At 40.0% G+C, this 21,489-nt stretch overlaps 1 protein-coding gene across 2 annotated transcripts in view; it reads left to right on the top strand.

Annotated features, from left to right (window-relative positions):
* LOC126878065 (semaphorin-2A) overlaps positions 1-21,489 on the top strand; it is a 557,194-nt gene that overhangs the window by 79,027 nt on the left and 456,678 nt on the right. The window contains exon 1 of one of the 2 annotated variants that reach the window (XM_050640490.1): positions 17,198-18,261. The exons of the other annotated variant lie outside the window; for it this stretch is intronic. The gene's annotated coding sequence lies outside the window, so the exon portion shown is untranslated. Of the gene's footprint in view, positions 1-17,197; positions 18,262-21,489 lie in introns of those variants that run through there. 2 annotated transcript variants of the gene reach the window in all.

Here is a 21,489-nt window from a genome sequence, read left to right as displayed (position 1 = left end):
TTCGTTACCTATTGGTATTTCGTGACACGAAAATCACATGCCGTGACAATGGCTAGGAAAGAAATTTTTAACAAGATTGAACTTAACGGACCGAAGTTAAAAGCTCCTGAAAGTTGTACGGATCATAGGATTTTGGTTCACAGACGTACCTGATAACAGCTTCGATAAATTCTACCAGTAGTTTCTTTTTAATTCTGTTGTACTGAGTTCGTATTGAGTCAATACAAAATGTTAACTTGTTTCTGATACTCATCAATATTAATATTTTCTTTCAAATTACACATCGAAAGCGGTTGAAGACGTTCTTTGAATTTCTTGGGCGGATGTAATTAATAATTTGAAAGACGAAAGTAAGTATATTACATAATAGCAAAGAAAGTACTCCTTAACAATGAAATTAGTTAATAAAATTCTATCGTCACTATTAACGACGCAATTATCTTTTCCCTGCTTTGCATAGAAATGTAGAATAATCTGGCTACCGCAAATGCATAGTTCGCTGTATTAAATCGCACGTAGACTATTCCTCTTTATGCACATTACACTCTCATATTTCAACTCTCCAGTGCATGCTCGATTACTGATTTAGCAGTGCATGAATAACTTTCGAATGGAATAGCATTTTCGAGTAGCGTCTCGGATACTGGTCTGCGTATCAATTGGGAGTTCCACGCAGCGAGCATCGATGCGTACATGTTGCACGCTCGCGGACTTTACACGTGAGTGATTACACGTGATTATGTCGACGAGATTTTGTTCGCGCGGAACGTTGGCTACGAGAAAACGACGAGAAAAATCATTGTCCAGACGACGGGATAGGGGAAAGCAGAATAAAACGGAGCTGTAAAATGAAAGTTGATAAAAGAGACTGGAAGATAGATCGTTCTCTTTCTTCGGCTGTGAACAGTGAAGTGTGTGCGATGATTGAACTTGTAGTTAAGAAAATAACGTGTTGAAAAAAATTGTATTGACGATGTATGTATAATCGACTGACTGACTGACTGACACAGTAATAGTATTAAATTAACAGATATTTTTTCAATAGTAATTTTAATCAAATACCCACTAAAACTTTTGTTATATACTTCCTTACGTTTTTAACTGTAGTAAAAAATTTTTCTTTTCCCTTTAGCGATGTAATTAAAAATCTTTTGGAATCGAATGTGTGAAATATTTTAACGAAGCAAGAGTATACACATATGTGTACGCAAGATGGAATTATTTATTTAGCAAAATTTTAATCCCTATTACGTGGAATGAAAAAATATATTTCACGAGAAGGACACTTAATTTAGAGGCAACTAAAAGTTTTAGTCTTTATTAAGAAACGTGACTGGTATTATCAGTCTCTACATATCACTATGTTTCTACTTACTGGCTGTTGGCATACAGACCTATTTCACTTTCGCGTCTGACTGCTGTTACTAATAGCGACCAGTGCAATATTATTATATCCGCCGATTGCTTTGTTTCAAGCTATTTATCTTATTTACAGGATCAATATTATTGTAAATATTTAAAGTTCTCAACAGTGTCGTAAGTAAAAGACCCTCTACACGTTCGATATATATTGTCAGTAGAATGTTGAGAATCTTAAATATTTACAACAATATCGACAACAATATTGATCGCCTAGTTACAATACAAAATTGATAGTGGAAGTAAGAATTTACACGATAATATGTTCATTGATGTCAAGCAAGAGGGAAAAACAACTGTACGTCTCGCAATGTAACAACATTGCTATAGTCCATAGCTTAGACAGAGAAATCTGCTTAGTAAGCGTTGCGACTCGGCCGATATTATGTAGCAATGTCGGATGCTATCTCTGAAATCGATTTCTCAAATCCGTATGATCGGCTCTGTCTGCTATTGCCCAAAGGAGATTTGACCACGACTCGAATTAGATTCCTAAATAATTAAATGATCGTAGGCGATCGTGCGAATCATCATCTTGTTGAAGGCCTGCTAGTCCACGACCTGCTTTCTGTTTAACGCGACGTTGACCACGTGATGGTTACAATTATCGTCAAAGATACCATTACCGCGAGACATTTCGCGCGTGGTGAATTTCTAGCTAGTGTAATGTGAAGTGGCACGGGGCCACGTTACATTAGACTTGTCACGTAAATGGGCTCACCGTAACGTAGACATTAGAGACGCGGTCGCCTCTAAATTTCGATGTGACGCGCTGCTATCGGCCCCTAAATTTCGTCACAGTGAATGGAAATTGTAACTCAAATCCGATGCCTGTAAATTAATTCCACCAAAATAGCTTTGTTTGCCAAGAAATTCGGTACCTGTATAAAAGCGATTTATTCCGATTTTTACGTTCAAGTCTTTTTATTTTTAGTTGTTCAACTCATTTCTGCTATCATCACGACTATATTACACGTATTTGTCTGTGTTGATTTTTTAGCAAAGAAAAGAAAAATTTTGTTAGAGTAAAAATATGCTTCATATCGTTTCATATTGATCGTTAAAGAGGTAATTTTAATATTATCATTTGCGCTGGCTAATTTCTATATTATCATGAATGGACACTTGCGCATAATAAATTGATCTGTGTTCATAATTAGTTGGAAAATTAAGAACCGTAACTTTGAAATTTGTCAATACTCGCTCAATTTTGTTAACATCCACCACATGTTTTTCGTGCCTTGGTTGATATTATCAACATCGGTGATATGACATAAAACCTTGACATGGCGCACCAGTAGTTCCGAGTTATAACCCTTAGGTCCAATTCCCAACAATGTTTCGTATGGCACTCCACAGATCATTCGCAACACGGCGGCAAAATGGTACAACTACGTTTACCTATGGACTTAACGGAATGCCTTAATCCCAACAATCACGTGACTTAAAACTTACAAATATTTATACAATAATTTTTCATACCCTATCTCTCTAGGATTAGATATTAAAAACAAATCTTTTCCTATTCGTGCAAAGATAAATGAACATAACAAGTTCCTACCAGAAATAATCGTGCTCAAAGTTCTTTAAAAACGTCAGATTACCTGCAGCGATCCTAGAGGAGCGTGCAACGCGATACATTCCCCAGAAGCGGTGGTGAGATTTTGCCTGGAATATGTATCGTGTTACATGGCAGATTGAATGCGCACGCGAGACAGGACACACGAGGCGTATTCTTGCTCCTGTTAAACGAGCGAGTCGAATAATTTCTCTGGTAACGTGAATTTCGAGATCACATAAAGGAGCAAGCAGCAGCCAGAGCGTTGGTCGCGCTGTGAAATGACGTCTGCGAGCATGGAACAGCAACGATGGAAATTATAGGAAGTTCCTTTTAATTACCTGCGATAGGGGGACTGCGAGATATCGAAGAAAAGGTAGAACGAAGAGGTTCAATTTAATTAGCCGATTCTGTCGATCGATTCCATTCGGTCTAACAATCCGGTCGTTACCGGCGGCAACGACAAGGAGGCCGATCGTTAACGCGATTCCGAACTCCACAACGATATTACTCGCTCGAATCCGACGCGATTGAATCGAATTCAGTCTCGGTTGGTTGTCTTCCGCCCGGGCAGAGTTAGTTTCCACGGACTTTAAAGGTTCTTTCACACGGTTCGTTGACCTTGCCTGCTTCGAATCAACCGTTCACCCAGTCAAGAGTTCGCCTTGCAGGCAAAGTCTTCTGAAGCTCTCTCCCTGTTTCGTCTTGCGCGGCGAAAGACGTTTCATAGACACAGCGGCACGCCGTATCGTTCCAATTTCTCTAACGAACCTTTGATCGAGTACTGTCCTTTCATTATTCTGGTTGCCTTAATAGAATTTCTTTGAAAACTACTAATTGCCCTATTGCCGTTGACGTGTGCACCCGCCTCTCTAAATACTTTTATAAATCGTGAAGAGAGAAGAGCAGCATCAGCAGCAACAGATGTTGCTACCGCTTTACCATTAATGCGTCGTTCCAGACTCCAGACTTGTTTTCAAAGCGGCGAGTTTTGATCGCGTTGCGTGGTCTATTCGCGAGATCCGTAAACGTTGATCAACGAGTAATGGAGTGTTTCGTGTCGCGTGCTTCGTTCCATCTCATTTCTGCTGAAATACATAGTTTTTGGGTAATAAGACCAGAGGTATATAACAATTTCATTTTCGTTCTGGTCGAAATTCGTTCCAATGATATTAAACACTTTTTCAAGTATAGATCTGGTTTAGTTTTTAAGTTATTTACGCGAGGATTATCGTAAAATATGTAGCAGAGTCTTTTATGAAATTAGAAGGAAATAAAGCAAAAAAATAGTGTAAGACGGAAATGGTCCTGAAATGGAAAACCAGTGGTGTGCAACGTGCAACTGGCAAGCGAGAAAGAAGGGCACAATCAACCGGCGACTTGGTCAATTAGGCTCCCGGAAGAGAAATCAGCTTGGCTAACACGGTTAGGTCGCTTTTACGGGATTGAAAACAGCTCGACAAAATGGTCACGCGACCACGTGTACAAATCTAATTTCCGAGATTTATTAGAGTTGCGAGAACTCGATGAAAAGGAGGGAAGAGACGATAGATTTTTCAGATAGAATATTATGAGATCGTTAAAAAATAATTACGAGCACAGGTGTTCCATTTTTTTTGTCTAAAATTACGTAAGAATAAAATTCGACGAAGTTATTTTTAACCATCTTAATTTTCCAGCTGGGAAAGTAGAATAATTATCGCGGACGTATAATAACATAACCGGATAACGAGAGAATAGTCGAGAAACGGAGAAAGGTTTAAAGAAGGATATGCATATAATCGTCCGTGTGTGTTCAGTTCTGTTCGTGGTTTTTGTAAACCGCCGTGTATTCTTTAGCCACTGTGCTTTTCATATTCCCTCTGTCAAGCAAATTCTAACAACTTAAACAGATAAATGAAAAAAGATGTAAGCAGAGGAATAGCTTGCTTTGATTCAAAGAAGGTAATTAAAATAAGTGCGCTTTAATCCCTCCTCTTGCTTATCAGTCTTCGTTTTTTCCCTTTCGTCCTTTTCGCTCTCTATTGGTAATCCATTTACATCAAACCGATTCGGAAGGAAAATATGACAAAAAAAAGTGTACGCAGAAATATGTTCTAACAGATGTCGTTAGATGTAATTGCGATGAAATACGATCCAAGAGTTTGAGAACCTCTTACCGGAAGCACGGATTACGATAAGATGGATACGATATTTGTCGTAACGAAGTGTATAAATTGATTAATACGATATACATAACTCGGATCAATATGATATTCGTGTGTCTTCTTGCGAGCGTATTGTCACCGTAAACCATCATCAACACACTTATGCGCTCCCGTGTGCGCTTCTAAGTGCCACGAAAGGAAGATACCCGACAAAGCGGAAATAATGCCTCAGACGTTGTCTATCCAGCCTTCCTTCGTGCTCTCGCACGAACTACAATAATTGGTTGGATTATCGGGTAGGATATGGTTATGGGAAGTGCGAAGCCCCAGGCCTCGTCGGGGTAATCTCCACTCTGATTGCGTTTGACGCGTCATTGAGCGGAATGATGAAGGCGCGCGTGAATCTCGGCTATATCGCGTCACAACAGCTCGTTCTTCTACTCATTATTCCACGAGCATTGTAATTTTTGACGCCCCTAAGCGCCGAAAAGCCGATCGATTCTCCGCGTTTTTCATATCGCTCGTTTTTTTCGCTTATCGCGCTGGAAATCACTGCAATTTTCAACCCCCTTCACTATCGTAGACTGAATTAATTTCCAACCGTAACATTGAATTCAGTTCTTTTTTTTCATTTTCGAACGGTATGCCACTTTTTTTATGGTGATTACTTTTTTTGTATAAATTTGTAAACATTTCGAATATAAAAGACTTAAGTTTATTTGTATTTATTTTACGATGGTTCTCGTTTTTCGACAATAATTTATCACGTAAACATACTTGGATATAATTTAAGGCATTTAACAAGCAAACATTTTTAATTGATATTAATTTGAAAGCCATGCTTAACAGAATGAGGATATATAAATTGGCTCGAAATTAAGTGCTCGGAGCACGCACGTTATTAGTTCGCATAAATCTCGAAATTGCTGATAATGAGTAAGTGGCCGCACGTTATAGACTTACTTTAAGTTCCACGCACGAACATTATACTATAGTTTGTAATAAATTACCAGTTTGATTCTAAGCACTTGATAGTTATTTATCGCGTCTTGAAATCTGTCTGCTTACTTTCTCGCGTTGAATGTCATCAACCCTCTAGCTTTTTCAAAACCATTGACGCGTATGATCGAAAAACTCTTCCGTTTTATTAATTAAAAAAAACTTACGCATAAAAGTCACATAATGATATGACTTATTGTACTTCAATACGATTTTCGCTTTTACTAGATCATTTCTGAAACCATTTCAAAGATATCCAACGAATCTTACATTCAACAAAATGTTTGGCATAACGTTTGTAAACACAATTCAACCTAAAAGTACTATAGAGTAATATTATAGAACAATATTCTATAGAACAGTATAAATGAATCTTTCAAAAGGTAACCCGATGAATTCACTTTGATTAATTTCTTAATTTTATTACATAAGTGGTTTATTATTGTCACGAAACCTTTGACTTACTTTCATGAGTTTGTTCATTGCAAGGTGACGTAAGTATTGGAAAATTTTTAAGTAAATTTAGAAAACAATGTTCGCAACGTTGTCACTTTGCTGTATTTTTTAACTTATGAAACTGATCAATATGGCTTCTGAACGGCACAAATATAAAAATTAAATATCATTTATTACAAAGAAGTTACTTGCAAGAACTTAAGAAGCTACTCCTTTTAAAATTTCTTTCCCATTGACTCGTCTGGACTTTGTCATTTCATTTTCCTCCTCAATAGCCAATAAGTTGAAAAGTTTCACGATATTAATCGTCCGCATGAACAAACGGGAACATTTCCAGATAAATCAGTTCGACAGATATTCCATACCATTTAAGCTGCAGCTGTCTGGTCGGGTATATTCTCTTTCGTTACACTTACCACGTTTGATCAACGTTTCCTAGACGAATGTCATGCGACGAAAAGAAAGAAAGTAAAAGAGTAACAGTTTGGAGGACGAGTTTCCCAAAACTCGTGTCTCTGAGAAACTACGGAAACAGAGTTGCTCTGGAACCGATCGAAAAAGTTCACGGTCCTCCACGGAGTTTTATCCTGGATGTTCCCCTTGTCCTGTCTCTCGGTCACTTTTCTTTCGTTCGGTTGTTTTTTGTCTGGCTAAGGCAGGCGCCTTACACGGCCGAACTTAATTAAATCGGCTACGATTTATTTCAGAATTTCAGCCGAGACGGCGTTAACTTACGATCTATTTAATGCTCCATTTCGTTCGTTTTCGTCCTGAATTCGATCGCGCCGATTAGCACGCAGTCGCGTCGATGAGGCGCGTATCCGGAGGGACTAGCTTCGTTTCTCTACCCTGAAGAAACTTCCCTTTTCTCTTCACCGACGTGGAAAGAAGTGAATTTAATTTCGCGTAATGTATTCTCCTCTGGCGTTGCATGTTAGAGAAAGAAGCTGGTTCATCGCGTCGTAGCTTTATAGTATTCGTGTTTTTCCTCTTAAAGGTATTACGATACTTTTGGAACGACAAGACAACAGATTGAAAGCTCTAAGAGTAATAAAAGCTAGGACAAGTCGTTGAAAGGGAACAGAGATTCCTCTGATTCCTCTGCCAGTGCTGTTAATATTGTTTCGTGAAACAGTTTTCGCGTTGCTATTTATAGGGTGAATACGTTAGCAGCCGGCGTCGATCGGCGTGCTTTGACCCGAGGCATTAAGCGTGCGCAACGCTACGTCGCGTGATAGAAGGCAACCTCGATTAATTACCTATTTATCTTGAGGATTATCGGTGTACGGTGAAATGTATGGCGTACAAGAATATTAGCGTAGCGTGAGTTTCGGGACGCATTAGTGTAAGATACCGTGGTATCTTCACCCAAGGATTTTGTGCTTTTAATCTTTCGATCGATCGCATAACGTTTTAATTACCCTTACCTGGATGGTGAAATATCGCGAATAATTCTGACGTATCTAAAACAATTTCAGAAAGATAAAAATTGTAGAATAAGGAAAGGAATAAATTTTAGGAGTACAATGGTGGTTTCCAAAATATAGAAATCAATCTACATCAACAGAAAAATGTATGAAAGGAAAGTTCCATCGAATGGATTATATCTAATAATGGTACAGTCGTATTATCGTTTCTATATTATATTACGATATACCATTGAGCTTCATTCATTCTTTATTACGTAGAACTTTTTATACTTTGAGAGCAAACAATAAAAAAATCGATTCTGGTGACGAGAAGGAACTCAGCGTTAATTAAATATTGTTCCCTGAAAATATATTGTTTAACGGAAACCCGTCTTTCGGAGCAGAGAATTTCCATTACGCTGCACTTCGATTCCGTGTTTGCATACTGACACAAATATACGGCGTATTATTTTATTCGAAAAAGCTTCATCGTTCCGGTGATCGATGGACCGGCGCGCACGTCATTCTTTCTCCGTCTACGTAGTTTTCCACCAGTTACAATTCGACGACAAATAAATGCGTGAATGGGCTGACAATCATGGCTACCTATGTGTGCGCGACACTGCTGCTGTGCAAAGTAACTCGTGATCGGCAAAGCTATGGTACCGAAGTTCCACAATCCTAACAATGGATATATTGGTTCATCCCTTCGACGCACTTCCGACCTCAATCAAAATCCCAAACTACCTTCCCATCCACTTCTCGTGGACTAACTCGTCTCCCTCTTTCTCCTACGCTCACTTCTCTCGTTTTCGTGTTCTCCACCTCCCTTTCTCTTTTCATCTTTGGACAAGAGTGAACGAGGCTGTCTCATCCCCGAATTCCTTACAACAATGCCTCTCTAATCCGTCATGTTTGCCCTGGCATTGAGTACACGATTGTTGCTGCTACCGTTCTGGAATGTTTCGATAGCGTCAAACACGCTTCCGCTTGCATGACAATTCGTTTTCGAAGCTCCATTGTTCGTTGATTAAACGAATTGTGATAGGAGCAGGCAGGAAGGACGGGTGGCCACGAGGTACGACAGAACCAACGTCAGCAGAAAAACGCGAACGTTTCGCGCGTCTACGATTCGATTTTATGAGAAAGTTATGTCCGATAGCTTCTTCCCTCTTTGCTCGTTTTGCTATCGTATCGACTTTTATGGTTGGGCATGGAACATCGAATGTGCGCGCTATTTTCTAATTCAGGAATGATTTGCGTCTCGGTGGCGGAACGAGGCTGACAGGGAAAGTTACAAATCGCTTTTTGTAACATTTCAATAGAAACGCAGGGTCTTTTGTGGTGGAAATCTTTGGGAAGTAGTCGCGTCGCGTATGAAAGGGCGAAACGTTCCCCCGCCAAAAAAAAAAACCAGAATTCCAGAAGAATTTTTCTCTATTCAGCCGTTTTATGCTCCACCCTTTTGGCTGCATCGACGATCCCTGGCAAATCGTCGAGTCTCAACTTTCGATCTTGTCATTTCCCCTTGTTTCATGAATCGACGATAATCGACGAGAGTTTACGAGTTGTCGCCGGGCTCGTCGTCCACCACCACAGCCTGCGTGGACCCTTTGTCGAAAAGGGCTGGGAGGTAAGGCGCCTTCATTGTCGATTGCTGACTGGTCTTGGTTTTTATCACTGACCCTCGGGGAACGCGGAGACATCCGAGCTTCTGGAAAAGTAGGTTTGCCATCTTTCCGTACGTTTGACGAGTCCCAGAGGGAACATCGGTAACCTGACAGCCCATCTACTCTAGTTTCTACATTTTTCGCATGTCGCCGAGGACCGTGCACCTGGACATCGACACCCATCCCTCCTTCCATCCTTATTCCAGCATGCAGGTATTTCAGAAACGCTGTCCTAAGTAAAGCTTTGTCTGCAAGCTATTAACGAACTTTCTATACCGGGAAGGTTTCACGATATATGTATACGGTGGTTAACAATAGATGAAGAAAGCGGGAACGTAACTTTATTACCTCTAATCAGGTCGTTAATATATGGCTTCGTTAACTGAATTTATCAGTTTCGCATAACATGGAAGAGGCTATTTACGTACGGACGTTTTTCACTGGAACTTTTTTAATGCCCTGTTCAGACTTCCTGTTGTTTTACGACGTCACGCTGCGTACGACACGAACGACCGCAAACTGGATGTAACTGTACAGTCGGTCAAGGGAGGGAAGTGTTTCGAATAATTCTTTGTTAAAGTATTCAAGCATTCGCGTGTGTACATAGATGGTCGACCGTAATTAAGATTCATCCCTCGAATGCTGTAGAAAAAGAAAAAATAAATAGCTGGACAAAAAGTGGCTGGCTTGTTAATCCTTGTAGGCACTTAAGTCAACATGCTAACAGCCGTCTCGAGTGGCCGTACGATAGCCCTGGGTCTGTTAGTCCGAGAGCGCTAGCCAACGCTACAACGATCATGTGCACGAGCTCTGTGTACGAGAAAACGTCTGGAACCACTACGAGCAAGCGTCATCTCGTGTGTACTCGCGTGTAAGTTCACGTGTGTTCGCTTACATGCACCCCCGGAATGAATGTCAGGGCACAATACGTCGCTAGGCATATCATGCCGTCGTATCTTGGTTACTTTCAGCTCGTTAAAAGGACGCGCATACATACATATATGTGTATGTATGTGACGTACATGTGAGGGATTGCTTGCAGTTACCCACGAGAGTATTCGAATACTTGTAGAAATATTTTATGAATGTATTATATGTCGCATACGAAACATTCTGAATTTTCTTTAGCGTTCTGAGCGAATTCGACTATCCTGATTAAAGTAAAGTATAACTATCATGAGTAAAGTTTCAAACAATTCTGAAAATCTACATGGAAGCTACAAGATATTTAGCGCAAGTTTAATATATGTATATTTCGCAAAAATCAGGAAAGTATTTAAATAGTCATTTAACTATTATTGCTTTAATAAGCTTTAATACTCAATGGGACTACTTAATACTTCTATGTAAGATAGCACATTGTATACTAATTTTTTATTAAATATACGCTTGCGGTAAGTATCTTGTAACTTCTATGTGTATTTTCGGGTTGGTTTCAAACTTTACCAATATAATCACGATATATTACGTGCATTTCGTATAACGCACATAATATATTCATAAAAATTTTCTGTGGTAAATGTTCGAATACTTTCGCGTGCCGCTGTATGTCAAACTTGCTCGGTGAAGTACACCCCGAGCAATATCGAGTTGCCAGGGTAAAAGAAAAACTGGCTGGGGAATTCTTGCCTTCGCGTACTTGAACGATCTTCGTTGCTTCCGCGCAGATAATTCCGAGGCACGCTATACACGAACCTCTCGACGTTTCCACCGTTTCCTTCCTGATATTTATTTGGCCACTCTTTCCGACCATTCGCCTCTCTCTTTCTGTGCATTTATGCAAACCTATTTTAAACGGAAAAATGCTAGACCGGTACGGAACGGTTGAACGATGTGGTATCGTATAAATGCATTTCTGCTTCTGGTTCTTCGTAACCCGCGCGACGTTTAATTCGTCGTATCCTCCCAAGCGAAAAATCGTTCTATCAGGCGAAAGTGAAGCGCAAGTAAATATTAACAAAACGTCTGTGTTTGCGCGTGCATATATTTGCGATTGTTTTAACATCGTGTCGAGAATTGTGGCTTGGTTTCGTGTCATAATGGACCAATTCATTAAGGCATTCCAACGTTCCCGTATAATGAAAGTGCAATTAGAGATATGCAAAACGCCGTTTATACCGACTGTGGAAAGTAGAAGGCCGAAGATGCCATTTGAATTGTGAAATACTTGGAGAGATTCCAATATTAACTGCTCGAATGCCGGTGAAAATAATGGAAGTAAAGTGGTGCTCGTTGTGACGAACGATTTTTCGGACGAAAGAAACCACGCACACTCGCAGTGTATCGATAAAACTGTATCGCATCACCAAAAGAGAGAAAGATTTAGAAAACAGAGTAGAGTAAGCGCGGAGAAATGGATCGAAAAAAAGAGGCAGGTGAACCCAACGTGTACGATAAAGTAATTTCGACCATGAGATAACCTGGAAACCAATCCAAAACATTTCTCGGAAACTACCGATCATTCGTTTCTGAGTAAAGTGTAAACCAAATTCGGGATTCGTTTGCGTGTAAAAGCGAGAGGTTTTCGCCCTTGCTTTTTTTTTATCTTCTGGTTCTATTGAAAAAATGGTTGGAACGAGCCCGTTCCATGTATCTAAACAACGAACCATCCGTTACGCACGATACAAGGCATGTAAACCACACTCCAACATTTATCAAGGATAGAGACCGCAAACTGAAAGTTCCGAAAAGTTCGTCGAGCTGCGTGAAACTTTTTAACGGGCATCCAGCGGAAAGTTGGCCTGTTCGGGATGATCTACGACTTGAGGGGGAGTAGATGACCTAACGCGTAGCATCGACTCGACACCCTTTTACCGATTGAGAAGCACATCAAGGCAAGAACACGTGGCTTGTCTCCGTGCTAGCAAAGCTGCAGAGTCACAGACCATCGTACGTCGGACGATTCTTCTCTTTGATAGAGAAAAGAAACAGTGACCGCGATTAAGGCTTTTAGCCGCGACTATACCGTGTCCATGTGCCAGTTTCCCGTAATGCGCGTTACGGCCGACAGAAGCTAAAGTTACGCTGGAGCGTTGCTAGAAGAAATGGTTCATGGATTCGGTCGGGGTGGTTTCCACCCACTGAGCAGCTTTCTCAGTGTTCTGCGGCTCCTCCGCGCTATAAATACCGACACCGAGCTCCAGCTACCATGAAAAAAAAAAACGGGATACGGAAGGAGCCAGTGCTTGACCAAGAGAGAGATACCAGGAAGAAAGATGTCAGATCGTCCAGGGACGTTGCAGACAAGAGCAGTAGTTTTTTCCTCTCGGTTCTACAGCTTTTTGTGGTTAGAAAAATGAAGCTTTATGAGCTGTGAAGCTAACCCGGTACATTCTCGGCCTTCGTTATGGGTAATTTCGTTTGTCCGACCTGGTGCTCCTCTTCGGGTTAAAATAATTGCCACGTGCACGAGGATTGCACTGGCGGAACATATGAAGTTCGATTTTGTGTTCCTAGTTTCGTCGACAAGTGCACGAATTAAAAATAAATTTAAGTTTCAATCAATATTCCCTATTTTACGTATATTTCTTGGAACATTTTGTCATACGGATTTTACTTAAGTATATTCTACTAATTTGAATAAAGAATATGAGGAAGATTCGATAAAACGAAAGGAATAACCCGAAATCGTTTCATGTTACATTTCGGTCTATATTTCACGAGGGAAAGGTAAGGGCGGTTGTGTCGGAAAAGTTGGAAATCGTTATTTCAGATCCCATGTTCATTCCGGCTATCACATGTTTTTCCACGTTGATACGTCCCTAAGGAAGAAGGCTATCAGTTTACTAGGTTCACCGCCAATACATATGCAATCACATTCCTCTTCAGACCCTGAGCCTGGTACAGTGACGGATATGGAGACGTAAGGGACGAACCTTTAGGCTATTTACCTAATCAGCGGCTGGAGTGGTAAGATCGAGGGGGCATGGAAAAGGGCATCCGTCCGTCGAGACTTGGCACAAGTCGTAAACTCCTGACAAGCGGCATTAAATCGTGCAGAATCCAGATAGGTTTGAGGTTACGAGAGGGATACAGGTTGTATGAATGTAGACGAGTGTAAAGGGTGCTTCAAGCCGCACGGCCCCCATCGTTATAATTCCGTTTCCATTTTTACACGGCAAATTTGCATAGTACGCGAGTGCAGCTTGCGAACGAAGAAATATTATCGTTAAAATTGATACATTTAAATCAGATACACGGCTGATTTCGATAGCGCGGTGCGTACAATTTAATCGTTTCAACTTTATTAAACGCGTAAAACATAGTTAGAGTGTTACGAGCGTTTCCAATGGAAAATTTCGCGGAATCGTCGGCGATAAACGTTACGTGGAGACCGTTTGCTCGCGTAAGGTACACGTAGAGAAGCCATTATACGTAGATGGATCGCACGTAGGAAGGGGTTAACCGTATTATTTCCTAGAAGAACGATGGAAAGCGTTTGCGGTGTCTGCGCGAGTAGGCAATCAGAGATAGAGGAATCCGATAGAACACGTGTAATTGAATTGGAGTTTAATTGAAAGTCGAGTTTCTTCATTTTGCACGTTATATTCGACACGATCATGAAAACTGGTGGCAACGTAGATATGTCGTGTATCGGGTTTGAAGAGCGACCTGAATGGTTTTATATCTGATAGAAGACTTCATCACGATTCCCGATACTTCAATGGATCTGTAGGGAACCTACGAGGGAGCAGAAATTGAAAGACGAAAATAAATTCCAAAATACTTCCTACAGAATGAAACTACCCTCGTTTTCTTTGGACGAACAGGAATTTTATACTCCCGTTTCACGGTGTATAGTAAAATATCGTCTGCTTTCGATATGTAAGATAGGGTGATATCAATAACGCATCTTAAGAGAAGATGAATGAAAAAATGTGAACCAAAATATGAAACATATACACAGGCGCATGAAAGAGTAGATACCTTTTATGAATATACTATGTGTGCTGTATGAAATACTTTTAAATTTCGCCAGCACTGTTACGACATTCGACTATCATGATTATACTAAGTTTGAAACTGAACTGATAACATTTGTAGAAGTTACAAGATATTTTATTTAATTCTTTATTTATATTAACTAAATAAAGTTAACTAATTAAATGAGTTAAACGAAGATAAACTAAATTTTTACTCAATATAATAAAACCAGTACGTCGTATACTTACGTTAACGAAACTCTCGCTAAGTATAAAATATTTACGCCAACCGCTCGAAATTCCCTAGACCCAGGATAGTCTACCTTTTGAGTCGTGAATTACGCAGATCGCACGCGTACTTAGATGTATACCGTACCAGTAGCTCATTAACATAAATGATTTTCTGACCTAAAGACATTGCCTTGTTAATTGCATTGGCTAATAATGAAACCACTTGCTTGTTCAATGTACCCATCCGTGTGCACTTACGATACATAATGTATACGCAATGGAACAACCAAACGCATTAGAAACGTTATATCGTCGTAGGTTGGTATTTATCAACGATTCATCCTATGAATCGAAGCGTATCGATAGTCAAACACGGGAGTCAGTGATCACGATCGAGGAACACTCGTCATCGTTTAAGCTGGACACGAATTTATGCGATGTGCTCATTCGAAAGTGATATCGGTGGAAGCAATAAAATCTCGTGCACACGCGTTGCCACGCAGTATTCCTACATTTGCGGTACTGCACGATTCCGCGTGCTGCGGGACGAAAAGTGATAACGCGATTGTGTGACAAGCCATCGATTACAGAGAACGGAACAACACGCACTACGTTCCGTCAACCGCGACTAACGCTCTCAGCCCTGTCACTATTATGCGTCCGGTCTTTCATCCGTTGTATTACGATTATCACGCTCATATATACGGCGGACAAGAGCCACGGGGAACATAGAGAGGTGCTGTTGGACGAAGTCCTATTGTCAGCTTTGGCTGAACATGTTGGTAACGAGCCGGTTGTTGCTACAAACTGTGCGAACGTGGATCACGGCCGTATCGAGCGATTTACCGAGTCAGAAACTGGTCACTATCGATACCCAAATAGAGCAGATGAATTGATTTAATCGACCTCATTTATCGATAGAAAGTATTATTTGATCGTTTAGATTTTACCCCAGTCCAGTTATTCGTTATTAATGGTCCTGTATTTTTCGTGCCGATAAGCTCGTACGATAGAATATTGAAACAATATCAACATATCACGTTTAAAAAGAAGTAACGAATATTAAATGTACTATAGAAACATTCAATTAGGATGATATGGGGTAATAGAGGATTTTATACGAGTTGATTTCAGCATTTTATTCGGAACTTTATGATAATCGATGGTTTTAGGTAGAGGCTTTATTGTAATAGCTTCGTTTTAAAAATAGATATAAAAACGCTTGCTTTGCTGGGTAATCGCGTGGAATTTACTTGGCGTGGTGTAATGGATAATAGGATCAGGAAAAATAATTTTTTTATAGTCGTCAAAGGTATACGTATTCTTTTTTTTTTTTAATCAAGCCTGTACGGTTACACTATAGTACGGTTTTCTAATATCTATAAAAAATATATTTATATCGCACTTTATTCTCTGCTTTAGATAATTTTTATATCTTCTTGCCTTCTTACAGTACACAGTTACTTTTTCTATGTTATTTCGGCGAAAGTACTCTTATCTTTATTTCACATGGCAGCACAGCAATCTCGTTTAAATAATCTATTTTGCTCCATGCAAAATTTTCTTGCTTTTTCATAACTAACGCTTATAAAAAATTAATGTTCAAGATATCATCAGGATTTTCATGCAAACTCTAAGTAACCATAAACAGATACAAAATAAATATATAATCTACAAACTGAATTATACAAACTTTACGTGGAATATTCGACTTTTCTCTTATACTTTACTGTATTTTATACTGTAACTCATATACGTACGAAATTCATCATACGAATTAATCCATTCACGGAGCTGCGAATTCGAGGGAAAAAATTGAAACGTAACATCGACGGAATACTCGAGTCTTCGTCGGCAATATCGAGCCTCCTCGCGACTGTATCTTCCCGCACACCCTATAACTTTCCCCGTCCATGAAAACGTGCGCAGAGCCCTCCTTGGCGTGATACACTTTCCCGCCTAGGCCGCTACGAGAACAAATTAATTTATCATTTCGTAGTGTTACGGTTAACAACATTCCGGGGAAATAATGGCCAGTAATAAAGGCACGTAGCGAGCCTAAAGAACCCCGTGTGCGCCTACGAAGAGTGATCAAGAGAAAAAGAGAGAGAGAGAGAGAGAGAGAGAAAAGACGATCCAGGATGAAACGACGAGAAAGAAGGTGTGCGAGTGAGGTGAAGCGAGGAAACGAGCGTAACCGCGTAGACGGAAGCGAGAACAAAAATGTGAAGGACAGTCGAACGAGGAGCGAGAAGGAATAAGGAACGGTATACGCATGCGTAAAGCATGGGTGTATCTTCAGGCACCCTTTCCAGTTACCCCCACCCTTTCGACAGACTCGCCTGTTTTCCTCGTCGCTCGTCCCTCGTCCACCGCTCGATTCAGTCACCGGGCCGTTTCGCGAGCGGAGGGTTTCCGCGCCTTTTCTCTCCGTGCCTTTTGCTATTTCGTCGTTCGACGATCGTACAAGAGCCTACGAATTTTTGCTTCTGCGCTGAGCCATATATTCGCGAAATCATTATCGAACGACGAATAATAACGCGCGGGTTTATTCGTGCCGTTTTTCTGCTTAATTCGACGAGTGGCCCACTTTCGGTACGGTCACATGTGCACATCGTGTCGCGAAGTGTCGTCGCCACGAGAATATCCGCGACATCGTAGCATTCGGATTTGTCGAACGTCGAGTGTGTGTTCTACGACGAACTCGAATCGAGGTTAAGTTCAGTGTGGTTCTCGCGGTATTCATGCTTCAGTGCTGTCTGTCGGCGATTGCTCCAGACTAAACGATTACAAGGCAACGGTATTTCGTTGAGAGGATTTATGACGCTTAGTGCGAACGAGGATTCCGAATTTGTGGATGGAGTCGCGGTCAGAGCATGAAGCTGGTGTACGGTAAATACGCAGTCAACGAGAAATTGACATTCTCGAAGACAAAGATCGCTGCTGATTCGTGACATTGACGACTGATCGAGTGTCGCTGCCGGCCGGGGGGGACTCTTGTTTTTGTTTTCTTCTCTACGTGGCACCCGCTGCGTTCGTAGAATGAGTTCGCGACACGCTGTTACGAAGTCGTGTTGATTTATCGCGAAACGTGTCTGTGGTTGAGTAACAGTGTGATGTTTACGTGACAGCCGGCGTAAGGAACAACCGCGTGAGAGCGTGGCGGGAGTTTCGAACAGTGCAGGTAGTTTCTTGATGCAACGTGACTCGCGACGTTATGCCAGTGCAACGATACGTCGGTACGTCGAAAACGTTGCTAGACAGTGTTCTTCACCAGATACGACATCGATAGTGCGTACAAGTGGAATGGGCTTTGGCGTGTAAACGCGTTACCTTGATTACGTTACATAATTAATTAATCATACACCGTCACAAATGGTACACTAACGTTGCATAATTGAGTGACGCCGCTGGAAGTCGGGACGCGTTGCCGAACACGACATCTTCGAGGTATGGAAATTTCTAATTAAACGAAAGTCCCTCTTAAGCATGCCTACCTTTCTTTCTTTCTCAAACGAGCTCGAGAGATTTAACTTCGTGATTCTCTCACACGGGGTTAAATGAGAAATTTTAACACGTAAAATATAAGCTACCTGAGTTAATTAAGAGATCGTACATAAACGACAAATCCTTTAATTCGCTGTTACATATAAATGTATATTAATCGTTAGGAAAATGAAACAAATATTAAATGCAGGTAACGCGTGCCTTGGATGTAGCAATATTTTATAAAATTCTTCGTTTACATAAATTGTGGGAAATATTAGTCGGTAAAATATACAAAAAGTTTTTCAATATCTTTATCAATCAATTTGGAAATTTTTCCTGGAATAACACACGGAATTTATTTTTCGTTGCTCGTAAAATGGTTTTTTTAATCGAATTCGACTGAATACGATTGTATTGTATTTTAATCAGAAATTCCTGAAATCGTGAAATAAATCGTGGAATTCATAAAAAATCAATTGTTGGATAAAAATATATTAATACGGTAATGTTGAATTCAAGTATTTATCCAAACACGTGATTTTCGATGTCTAGCTGGTTCCAGGTAATATATTCGAATAACAAGGACTAAGTATCTTTTGTCTTATTTTCTCGTTGTCGTATGCTTGAGACTAACCCATATTTAAAAACATCCGGGAAACCCTGAAAGCTTTTATCTATAACCACCGTGTTTACCCAAGAATGTCGCAGTGCGCCTAGGGCGACACGTTTGCATCTCGCCTTTTTCCTCTGGAATTAGTCTCCACTGGTTTACTTTTCCTCCGTGTACCGTTTTCCATTTTTGTTCTCATCTTCTTTTTTTGTATTCATCTCGATGCTTTTGTTCCTCGGATCTCTGTCATTTACGGACGGAGTGGATTAGGTTTTAAGCATCTAAAGTGATTTTGAAAACTGGGACAGTCTGCTGGGACTCTTTTGTAAGCGATAGCAGAAAAGGAAAACGCTACGTGAAATGTTCCTTTGACGATATCTCTTAGATTGCACGACTATTCTCTAGAATGGTTTCATGAATTTTATTTAAACACTCTTATACCTTTATGGCTTATGCTTTTAAAACTCTTGAAGGTATCTCAAAACATTATTTCGGGACAATCCAAGCGATAATTGAAGGTTCAGATCGATTTATTTACATATCCATAATATACATCATTTACATATTCATCTCGTTAATAAATAGCTACGATGACACGGCGATATATGCGTTCACAAATTCATAACTATATCTCTCATCTATTCATATAGCCCTGTATAAACAGTTTGTTCGAAAAGCGCTACTAAAATATGTGCAAGAGTAAAAGTTTACTTTCACCGTTAACAACGATCCAATTTACGAAACTTCTATCACGCAAAATTCCAAGCATTAATGTCAACGATCGTGGAAAATTCCAGGAAAATTATTAGTTAATATTGCCGGTTATATAGCAACGGATACCGTGACAAAATCGATGCAGAGAAAACGGTGTGACTGATCGACGTGATCCTTGATAAAATGTTGCCTAGGTTCTCGTTTGATTTTACACTAACGGGACGATATTCGTGGATGGGAGATTGTCAGTCGATGAACAGGAGCGAGTAGCATCTATTGAAATGATATCCTTTCTACTGGCGGAAAGGGTGGAGATGCTTCGGGGCGAATATGAGATTTCAGTGTATCTACTTCGCTTATTGCTTGACATATGTACCTATGTATTAAATGGCCCCATCCCGGGCGGCGTGCATCGAAGCTTTTCATAGCCTGGACTGAGAATGAAATACGAAAAGTGGGAAGGGAAGAAGAATATATCCCTACGGTGACTACCTTTTAGCCTCGCGTCCTTGCAACCGCCGCGTATATACCTTTACAGGACATGTGAAGTCGCGCAGTACACGCTTTGTGCGCTTACCATCAGTTATTTATTCCGTCGATCGCTTTAACGTCGACAGACTTTCCATTATTCGCTGCAACATCCTTTAAACGGGTTTTCTCTCTCTCTCTCTCTTTCTCTTTCTGTTTTCTCCCTTCGTTGTTTAATCACTGTGTTGCTTGATGTACTTTTTATTTTTATTTGCGCGCAGGAAGTTGGCGGTCGTTTGTGTTACAAAAAAACATGTAGACAGTTATTGCAATCTTTTTACGTTTTAAAGCAAAAAATTTAGAAACAATTGTTTGAGAAATATTTTTAGTAACATTAACATTAATCTGTGACTGTTACTTCTCGAATACTTTAAATGTTACAAACATTGCCATTTCACTATTATATAACGGACGATATTCCAGTAGTCGTCAATCATATATTTCACGATTACGAATTATAAAATCAAATTAAAATTTTTGTTAACATATTTCTATTTAACTGTACAAATTAAAGTTTAACGAGACATATGTGTACGTTGTTATCCTATTTTGTTCTAAAAATTTGTCGTTATTTAAATTGAATTTATATTTCATTTAATTTCAAACAGATTTCAGCAACGTCAAATAATATTGCACCCATTAGTACAGGATCCAAATACCAATAATTAAACCGGCATGTCGTGATACAGTATATATAGTAGTACAAACATATAAATAGGGAGACGATCATTTATATTCGTAAATCGCATTATAGCGATAATCTGCTTAAATAAAACTAGTATTTTGGAATAGTCAATTCCCGTACCTCGTTTTCAAACCATTCGCCAGATAATCAGAGGATCTGAAATTTTGGTCTATTTATACCTTTTACAGCCCTTCTCCGATTCACCGATGGATTGGGACCGCGCCGAGGTCAGAATACCCGGGTAACCGAATATTGGTGCCATTGATATGCATAATCCTTTTACTTCAATATCGCGAACCGAATGTTGGAAGTAATCGATACACACACCTGGCTGGCACGTTCATTATACATGCAGTATCAACGTATATTACGACGCACGTTCGTCCATAGAATTACTAACGAAGAACGACAAAAAGTTAAAAACTTTTCCACTGCGTACGATGGAATATCTCTTCGCGGTTTTTACAGCATCTAATGCGAGCGTGGCGTTCCCGGGGAAAGAAAAATATTTGGGATATGAAAATATTTTCGATATTCGAATCGTTCGCGAGCAACAATATTTATACGATTCGTTGGTCGCCAACGAATTCAATTACGAGCCAAACGAAACTTTTTGCCGTCGCTGTATAAAATTCTCGGTGGCATCGCTGAC

Source organism: Bombus huntii, chromosome 2 (genome assembly GCF_024542735.1).
Source record: "Bombus huntii isolate Logan2020A chromosome 2, iyBomHunt1.1, whole genome shotgun sequence".
NCBI classification, from domain to species: domain Eukaryota; kingdom Metazoa; phylum Arthropoda; class Insecta; order Hymenoptera; family Apidae; genus Bombus; species Bombus huntii.
Note: the sequence above shows the minus strand (reverse complement) of the source record. Positions and strands in the feature narration are given on the sequence as shown.